A 10,211-nucleotide genomic window follows, 5' to 3' on the forward strand; every position below is an offset into this window, starting at 1 on the left:
CTTTGCAACTGAAGCCCTAGCAAAATAAGACAATTTTTGGTCCCAGGAAGTGGTGTGCTGCTGTAACAAATACCTACACATGTGGAAGTGACTTTGGAATTGGGTAATGGGTAGAAGATAGAAGAATTTTGAGACATTTGATAGAAAAAACCTGCATTGCCCGGAAGAGATTGTTGGTAGATATATGGATGATAAAGATGATTCTGTTGGGGGCTCAGAAAGAAGTAAAGGGACCTGTAGACAAAGATTATATAGTCTTAGAGAATATGTAGATCATCATGAACAGAATTTCTGCTAGGAAGAGGAGTATTAATGGTGTTAATGGTGAGAACTTAAAGGAAATAATCAATGTGTTATTGGAAATTGGAGGAAAGTTGATTCTTGCCCTAAAGTGGCAGAGAACGTGAGAGAATTGTGTTCTGATGTTGGATGGAAGGCAGAATTTTAAGTGATGAGCATAGACGTTTACTTAGGGAGATTTCCCAGGCAAGTATGGAAGGTGCAGTCTGGTTTCTCTTTGCCACTTATGATAAAATAAGAGGGGAAAGAGATAAATTGAAGAATGACCTGTTAAGCAAAAAGGAACCAACATGTCATTTGGAAAATCCTCAGCCTATCCAGATAGTTTGCTCTGGAATCAGGGCCTAGGGTGTGGCTGGGCAACCATTTGCTAAAAAGATGAGGTGTGTGACTTGTGGGTCCAAAAACCATTTGAACAGAAGCCAGGAAGGGAGATGCAATTATCAAAGAAATACCTGCAGACAGTCCTCTCATCTAACAGCTTGGACACACCAAATTGGAGAGAAGACTAACAAGATTTTTGACAACTTTTTATCAGCAGGAAAGCAGCCATCCTGGACTGAGAGGGACAGAGATGGTGTAGAATGAGGAAAGAATGACTCCAAGGGTCCAAGTTTCCCAAGGTCATATGATGGGAAGAAGAGGAAATTTGGACCCAGACAGACAGAGCAGGGGACACCATGTGATGACTAAGGCAGAGAATGCCTTGGATTGCCGGAAACCACCAGAAGCTAAAAGAGGCACCAAACTGGTTTTTCACTATGGATTTGAAGGAATCATATCCCTGCTGACATCTTGATTTTAGACCTGTAGTCTCCAGTACTGTGAGAGGATTTCTGTTGGTTTAAGCCACGCAATTTAGGGTACTTTGCAAACTAAGGTAACAGTTATTTCTGGGGCTGCAAAAACCCATTTCTGTCCCCACTCTAGCACTGAGGATGAGGCACCTGCTTTGCTCATTTTTAATCAAGGCTTTAGGCTAGGTTCTAGAGTGCTAAGCTGGGAGTGGGGCATGGCTTCTCCTTCCCTGCTGTAGTCTTGTGGTAGTAGTGTCTTTTAAGGAAAAAATGCCAATTTATTTAATATGTTTTTTTTTCTTCTCTTCTCTTGCAACAGGAAATCAATGGCTGTTGTAAAGAGTGCATGGAACTCAGTGAAGAAAGCAAATCCTTGGGAAACTCTCAGAAAGATTTAAAGGTAGCTCTGACTCCTGAAGATAATATTGAGGGGGCTCTGACTCCCAAAGATAATACTGAAGTAAGATCATTCTTGTGAACACAGTTTGAAATCTAATTAAAAGTGGGTTTCTCATTCTCTTGTTCCTTTCTTTGGCTTTAACTAATTGCTTGGTGCAGTTGAACCCACTACAAGGCAAAGATGAATCTAAGGCCAAAAAGACAGGAGGAGATACATTAAGAAATAGAACACTGGCAGGTAAGATCATTGTCAGGGAGCTTAAACCACTTTGCCTTTAGTCAAGTACCCTCCTGATACTCTTGAACTTGATGTATCTCCTCTTAAGTATTGACATTGCAGAGTCTCATTCTTGGATTTATTTATATGTCTGCCTGTGTCGGTCTCAGGCAGGTGCTGGGCACTGTAGAGCATTGCAGAAACACAGAAGCCTAAACTCTTCCCCCATCCCTATGGAAATTAGATACATGAGGGGAAGTTACAGCAGCATGAGTTGGATATTGCCCCTCTAAGACCTGCACATCTTCCCGTCATGTCTCATGCGAGGATAGACTTGCTTCTCAACTCATGGAGATGGTCATTTTGTTGGTGCTCATCACCTCCGAAGTATCTGTGTGGTTTCGAGACCCCCAGCCAGGGTTAGAACAGAGGTGCTGAGAGTCACCCTCTGGGTATTTTCCTTGGAGGTGGGGGTAAAGGAACAGTGGCATTCTCTGCTGGTGGTGGACATGTTACTAGAGCTATTCCCCAAGTTGAATGTCACTTGTGGTACACTGTGGGTCCACTCCTGGGAGAGCTCTAGGGGAGAACAGAGGAGGGAATGTTGGAATCAGGCCTTTTTCTAGACAGAAGCAGATCTTGGTGAGAAGGGAGCCATTCTTATCCCTCCTGCCCTAGGACAAAAGAGAGAACCTTCTCCTTCTACACACAGTCTTCATTCTTCCTAAGTTTTCAATTATATTAGAAGTAAATTATCCTAATGAATCTTGCCCCCTTATTGATGTTGCTTTTTTTCAATGTTTGAACATGATGAAATAATTGTTCAGTTTCTTGGAAAGTTTAAATTCTTGTTTTTTTAGGTAATTGCAACAGGAAGGTGGAAAAGCAAATGCCTCAGATGGGGGATGTCTTGCAGGTATAATTCCTTCTACAAAGTACCCTAACTGCTGCCTAGGAGTTCCTACTATGCCTCACTTGTAACAAAACTTTCTGTTGTGACTTTTAGGCCCAAAATGCAGTATCAGAAGATGAAGATCTAAAACTGTTACAGGATAGGCTGAGAGCCTTGATGATCATTAAAGATAATGTGGCAGGTAGTTTCCTTTTGAGAAGAAATTCCCATTCAGTTGAAATGATTTTGCATTGTGAGGGTAAAGAATGCTTTCAGGATTCTACCTCTGTCCTCAGCCCCTTATCCACATTTGCATGCCCAGGTGAACAAGTTGCAGCTGAAGAATGTTTTGTCCTTTATAGAATGCTTAAAGGAAGTAGAAAATGACTACAATTCATTGCTGTCTTTGTTCTGTTTTGTTTTTTTACTGTTAAGATTTTTTAATTGATTTTGTAAAAATATTACATTAAAAAAACAATATGAGGTCCCATTCAACCCCACCACCCCCACCCCACCACTCCGCCCCCAGCAACACTCACTCCCATCATCATGATACATCCATTGCATTTGGTAAGTACATCTCTGGGCATCTCTGCACCTCATGGTCAATGGTCCACATCATGGCCCATACTCTCCCACATTCCATCCAGTGGGCCCTGGGAGGATTTACAATGTCCGGTGATTGCCCCTGCAGCACCATCCAGGGCAACTCTAAGTCCCAAAGGCGCCTCCACATCTCATCTCTTCCTGCCATTCCCCATACTCATATCAGCCACCATGTCCACTTTTCCCACTCCACTCCAATGCCACCTTTTCTCTGTGGACCTTGGATTGGTTATGTCCGTGGCATCTCTGTGTCAAGAGGAGGCTCAGATTCCACATGGATACTGGATGTAATCCTCCTGCTTTCAGTTGTAGGCACTCTAGGCTCCATGGTGTGGTGGTTGTCTGTCTTCAACTCCATCTTAGCTGAGTGAGGTGAGTCCAATAAATCAGATTGTAGGAGCTGGAGTCTGTTGAGGCTCAGGGCCTTGCTATCATATTGTCAGTCCAGAGATTCAAATCCCCTAAATATATCTTAAACCCCAAAACCAACTACAATTCCAGTAAAGTAGTGTGAAAGTCTTATGAAAAGAGATTCCATCTGAGTCTAGTTTCATCACGCAGAAACACCAGCTCCAAAGAAGGGCCATCTGACATGGCAGTGAACCCCATCTGCCATGACCATAGAGCCTGTGGGTCCCTTTAGCCCTCAAAGGAACCAATACCTGGGGTTGTATCTACTTTATCTGTCTCTTAGACTCTGCTCAGTTGTGCATAAGGGCAATCCTTCTGACAGCCTCCAGACTCTTTTTTAGACACTCATAGCCATATAAACTCATTTCTCCTTTCCATTTCCCCCTTACATTAGGTCAAACAGCATTTTAAAGTCATGTTATTATATGTAGACAGGGATATTCTGCTGATCCGCATCGAACCTTCAATTCAAGGTCATTTTCCGGTTGCATCATCAGTTGGTAGTTGATAGTGATCCCTCGGTGCCAGGGAGACTCATCCCCAGGTGTCATGTCCCACGCTGGGGGGAAGGCATTGCATTTACATGCTGAGTTTGGCTTCGAGACTGGCCACATTTGAGGAACATAAAGGCTGTCAGGAGGAAATTCCCAGGCATAGTGCTGCTCTAGGCCTTGTTCTTATTTCAGGCATATAGGCTCACAAGCATAGTCATTAGTATCATGCTATCACTGTTGGATCCTCATTCCTTCCTGGTCCTTACTGTTACACCTGGAGGACTGCCGCTGCTCCCCTAGTGATCACAACAGAGCCCGGCCAGGAACCCAGTACCCCCTCCCAGCTGTAGTTTTTAATTGTTGCCACTATGAGTATATCCAAACATTACCATGCACCCTGGACATATGCCCTGTATAGCTCCCTGTCAGCCATATATCACCTGTCAATAGTATCCTATACCAGTATTCCTCCACTGCCATTGTTGAACCACTCTGTGATCCAAAACTTCCTGAAAATTGAAGCCCAATATAATGTAAGGATCCCTTACTAGTAAAATGGCATAGAGTGATGGGTTTAAAGGTTAGATATAGAATATGTGTTGACTTGGAAAAATTCTACATCCTATCTTTTTCTTTTTTTTTTCCCCTAATTATTGAACTTCTCTTCACAAGAGCCCTAGACCACAATAATTCATATATACAATATGCAGTACTCCCACACATCCACCGTAAAACCTTTTCCCTTCCACAGCTATATTCTTATACCTTATTCATATCATATTTACTTACAGTGATGTAGAGACTCTGTGACAATAGCTTTCAAACAAGATGACATCTGTGCTTACATTGTGGTCCATACTTTAGGATATGCAGTTTTCTAAATTTTTAGTTATCCTATGTTTTACATTATGGTTTACATTATTAGTCTGTCGTCCCCTATATGTTTATAGTGTAATAGTACATGTTTTATATCCATCCTTGTGTACTCTCCTGAAAGTCCTCTCTTATCCAACATTTACTTTGGTTCCACACATTTAACATCCATTTTCCCATCCCCTTGGTGCCCACAGTGACAGCCAACCTCCTTTTCCCGAGGAGCCACATCCAGAGATACTTGCAACAGTGTTCAGGGCCTAACTTGCTCAACTGCCTCAATGCCCTGGGAGCCACCCTTTCTCTCGAGAGATACAGTTCCCTCTATTTGATGGCATTAGTCCTCCCCAGGATGTGGGTCCACCCCCACTCTCACCACTTGAGTCTCTACCCAATGGTGCCACCCACTCTGGCAAAATGAGCATTCAGACATTCCCCAGGAGCCCGTCCCGCATCCGACCATCCCCTCCGAGCATTCTAAACAGGTAACCCTCTTAATTATATTTTGATACGATTTTCTCGGCATTTTACTCTCCACCAACACCTGACGCTCTCCTATGTTCGTATGCTACCCCTCCCTCCCCCCACTTTTGGGCAATATTACCCATCCGCCCATCCCCAGCCACCCTCAAACCCATAAAGCCCCTCCCAAAGGCAACCCCTTGCCCCCATTTTATCTCTTCTTTGTGTTCTTACTTACCACCAGCTCATTATAAATTCCACCCCTGCAGACGTCGGCTCACATCCTTCCTCCACCCCCCGATTTCCTATAAGCCTATCGTTCAGTCTCTTGCTCTCTGAGGCAGCTTGCTTATTTCATATCATTGAGGTCATGTAGTATTTGTCCTTCAATGCCTGGGTTGCTTCACTCGACATAAGGTTCTCAAGATTCATCCATGTTATCACGTGTGTTTGTAGTGTATTTGTTCTTACAGCCGAGTAGTATTCCATTGTGTGTATATACCACATTTTATTGATCCACTCATCTGTTGATGGGCATTTGGGTTGATTCCAACTTTTGGCGATAGTGAACAATGCTGCTATGAACATTGGAGTACATATATCGGTTTGTGTCCTTGTTTTCAGTTCTGCTGGGTATATACCCAGCAGTGGTATTGCTGGGTCATATGGCAAATCTATGGTTAGTTTTTTGAGAAACTGCCATACTGTCCTCCAGAATGGTTGGATCCTTCTACATTCCCACCAGCAGTGGATGAGTGTTCCCCTTTCTTCACATCCTCTCCAGCATTTGTATTCTTCTGTTTTTTTCATAGCTGCCAATCTTATGGGAGTAAGATGGTATCTCATTGTAGTTTTGATTTGCATCTCCCTGATAGCTAGAGATTTGGAGCATTTTTTCATATGCTTTTTAGCCATTTGTATTTCTTCTTTGGAGAAGTGTCTGTTTAAATCTTTTTCCCATTTTTTAAATGGGTTGTTTATCTTTTTATTTTCAAGATATAGGCGTTCTTTATATATGCAAGTTATAAGTTTCTTATCAGATATATGGTTGCCAAATATTTTCTCCCACTGTGTGGGCTCCCTTTTTACTTTCTTGACAAACTCCTTTGAGGTGCAGAAGGCTTTAATTTTGAGGAAGTCCCATTTATCTATTAGTTCTTTTGCTGCTCGTGCTTTTGGTGTGATATTCATGAATCCATTTCCTATTACAAGGTCCTGTAGATGTTTCCCTACACTGCTTTCTAAGGTTTTTATGGTCTTGGCTCTTACATTTAGGTCTTTGATCCATCTTGAGTTGATCTTTGTATAAGGTGTGAGATGGTAATCCTCTTTCGTTCTTCTACATATGGCTATCCACTTCTCCAGACACCATTTGTTGAATAGGCCACTCTCTCCCAGTTGAGAGGGTTTGGTGGCTTTATCGAATATTATGTGGCTATATATGTGAGGTTCTATATCAGAGATTTCAATTCGATTCCATTGGTCTGTGTGTCTCTCCTTATGCCAATACCATGCTGTTTTCACCACCATAGCTTTGTAGTATGTTTTGAAGTCAGGTAGTGTGATTCCTCCAATTTCATTTTTCTTTTTCAGTATGTCTTTGGCTATTCGGGGTCTCTTTCCTTTCCAAATAAATTTCATAGTTAGATTTTCTAGTTCCTTAAAGAAGGCTGTGTTGATTTTTATTGGGATTGCATTGAATGTGTAGATCAGTTTTGGTAGGATAGACATCTTAATAATATTCAGTCTTCCTATCCATGAACAAGGAATATTCTTCCATTTATTTAGGTCTTCTTTGATTTTCTTGAACAGTCTTTTATAGTTCTCGGTGTATAAGTTTTTTACCTCTTTAGTTAAATTTATTCCTAAGTATTTGATTTTTTTATTTACTATTGTGAATGGTATTTGTTTCTTGATTTCCTCCTGATCTTGCTCATTATTGGTGTACAGAAATGCTACTGATTTTTGCGCATTGATCTTATAATCTGCGACTTTACTAAACTCATTTATGAGTTCTAGAAGCTTTGTTGTAGATCTCTCAGGGTTTTCTATGTATAGGATCATGTCATCTGCAAATAATGAAATTTTGACTTCTTCCTTTCCAATTTGAATGCCTTTTATATCTGGCTCTTGCCTCAGTGCTCGAGCAAGTACTTCTAAGACAATGTTAAATAGGAGCGGAGACAATGGGCATCCTTTTCTTGTTCCTGAGTTTAGAGGGAAGGATTCTAGGATTTCTCCATTGTAAACAATGTTGGCTTTAGGTTTTTCATATACACTCTTTATCATGTTCAAAAAATTTCCTTGTATTCCAATCCTTTGGAGTGTTTTTATCAAGAAAGGGTGCCATATTTTGTCAAATGCTTTTTCTGCATCTATAGATATAATCATGTGATTTTTTTCCTTCATTCTGTTTATATGGTGTATTACATTGATTGATTTTCTTATGTTGAACCATCCTTGCATACCTGGAATAAATCCCACTTGGTCGTGGTGTATAATTTGTTTAATGTGTTGTTAAATACGATTAGCAAGTATTTTGTTAAGTATTTTTGCGTCTAGGTTCATTAGAGAAATTGGTCTGTAATTTTCCTTTCTTGTGGTGTCTTTGTATGGGTTTGGTACTAGGGTAATGTTGGCATCATAGAAGGAGTTCGGCAACGTTCTTTTTGTTTCAATTTTTTGGAATAGTTTCAGCAGGATTGGTGTTAGTTCTTTCCAGAATATTTTGTAAAATTCACCTGTGAAGCTGTCTGGCCCTGAGCTCTTCTTAGTTGGGAGATTTTTAATAACTGATTCTATCTCTCTGCTTGTGATTGGTTTGTTAAGATCATCAATTTCTTCTTTTGTCAATATGGGCTGCTTATGTGTTTCTAGGAATTTGTCCATTTCCTCTAAATTGTCATTTTTGTTGGAATATAGTTTTTCAAAGTATCCTCTTATGATAGTCTTTATTTCTGTGGGGTCAGTGTTGATATCGCCTTTCTCATTTCTTATTTTGTGTATTTGCATCTTCTCTCTTTTTTTCTTTGTTAGTCTTGCTAAAGGTTTGTCAATTTTGTTGATCTTCTCAAAAAACCAGCTCTTGGTCTTGTTTATCTTTTCAAGTGCCTTCTTATTTTCTATTTCAGTTAGTTCTGCTCTTATCTTTGTTATTTCCTTCCTTCTTCTTCCTGTTGGGTTACTTTGTTGTTGTTTTTCTAATTCCTTCAAATGTGCAGTTAGCTCTTCAATTTTTGCTCTTTCTTCTTTTTTGATATATGAGTTTATGGCTATAAATTTCCCTCTCAGTACTGCTTTTGCTGCATCCCATAAATTTTGGTATGTTGTGTTATCATTATCATTTGTTTCAAGGTAGTCATTGATTTCTTTTGAGATTTCCTCTTTGACCCACTGTTTTTCTAAGAGTGTGCTGTTTAATTTCCAAATCGTGGTGTGAAACCGGGCTTCTGTCCCTTGCAAATTTCCAGCTTGACTCCACTGTGGTCAGAGATATTGTTTAGTATGATTTCAATCTTTCTGAATTCATTCAGCCTTTCTTTGTGGCATAGCATATACTCTATCTTGGAGAATGATCTATGTGCGCTTGAGAAAAATGTATATCCTGCTGTGTTTGGGTGTAATGACCTATATATGTCTATTAGATCCAGCTCCTCTAATATACTGCTCAAATGTTTTGTTTCTTTAGTGATTCTCTTTTGAGATGTTCTGTCCAGAGTTGATAGTGGTGTATTAAAATCCCCCACTATACTTGTAGATGCATCTATTGTTTCACTTAGTTTTTCCAGCGTTTGCCTCACGTATTTAGAGGCACCCTTGTTAGGAGCATAAATATTTATGATCATTTGATCTTCTTGACAGATTTTCCCTTTCACTAAAATTTAGTTTCCTTCTTTGTCTCTCACAATTGTTTCGCATTTAAAGTCTATTTTGTCTGATATTAATATAGCTACTCCTGCCTTTTTTTGGTTATTGTTTGCTTGTATGATTGTTTTCCAGCCATTCACTTTCAATCTCCATGCGTCTCTGGGTCTAAGATATGTCTCTTGTAGACAGCATGCGGATGGGTCATATTTCCTTATCCAATGTCCCAGTCTGAATCTTTTGATAGGTGAGTTTAATCCGTTGACATTCAGTGTTATTACTTTCAAGGAATTATTTGTGTTAGCCATATTTTGATTGGATTTGTGTTTGTCATATTTTGTTTGTATATTTTTCCCCTTCTCTTTTTGTCTTTTTTGTTGTTGTTGTTGTTGCTCTTATACTCTCTTCCAACTTTGCCTGTCCTGTTTTTTCTTTTCTTCCTGCAGAACTCCCTTTAGAATTTCTTGAAGGGGAGGTTTCTTGTTGGTATACTCTTTCAGTTTCTGTTTGTCTGCAAATATTTTGAACTCTCCATCATGTTTGAATGCTAGTTTAGCTGGATAGAGTATTCTTGGTTGGAAATTTTTTTCCTTTAGTACCTTGACTATATCATACCACTGCCTTCTTGCCTCCATGGTTTCAGATGAGAAATCAGCACTTAATCTAATGGAGCTTCCCTTGTATGTGATAGTTTTCTTTTCTCTTGCTGCTTTTAGGATTTTCTCTTTGTCTTGAGCATATATATCTTGGGGTGGGCTTGTTGGGGTTTATGACTAGTGGAGTGCGCTGTGCTTCTTGGATATGTACATCTGTCTCTTTCAGTAGATTTGGGAAGTTTTCAGTCATTATTTCCTGCAACACTCCTTCTCACCCCTTTCCCTTCTCTTCTCCTTCTG

At 40.1% G+C, this 10,211-nt stretch overlaps 1 long non-coding RNA gene across 1 annotated transcript; it reads left to right on the forward strand.

Moving 5' to 3' along the window:
- Positions 1-1,424: 1,424 nt before the first annotated feature.
- On the forward strand, positions 1,425-2,630 carry LOC131275652 (uncharacterized). Its single transcript, XR_009183127.2, has 3 exons — positions 1,425-1,497; positions 1,656-1,734; positions 2,574-2,630. It is a non-coding gene; the product is annotated as an uncharacterized lncRNA (long non-coding RNA).
- Positions 2,631-10,211: the final 7,581 nt, after the last annotated feature.

The sequence above is a fragment of the Dasypus novemcinctus genome, chromosome 23, assembly GCF_030445035.2.
Source record: "Dasypus novemcinctus isolate mDasNov1 chromosome 23, mDasNov1.1.hap2, whole genome shotgun sequence".
Taxonomy (NCBI): domain Eukaryota; kingdom Metazoa; phylum Chordata; class Mammalia; order Cingulata; family Dasypodidae; genus Dasypus; species Dasypus novemcinctus.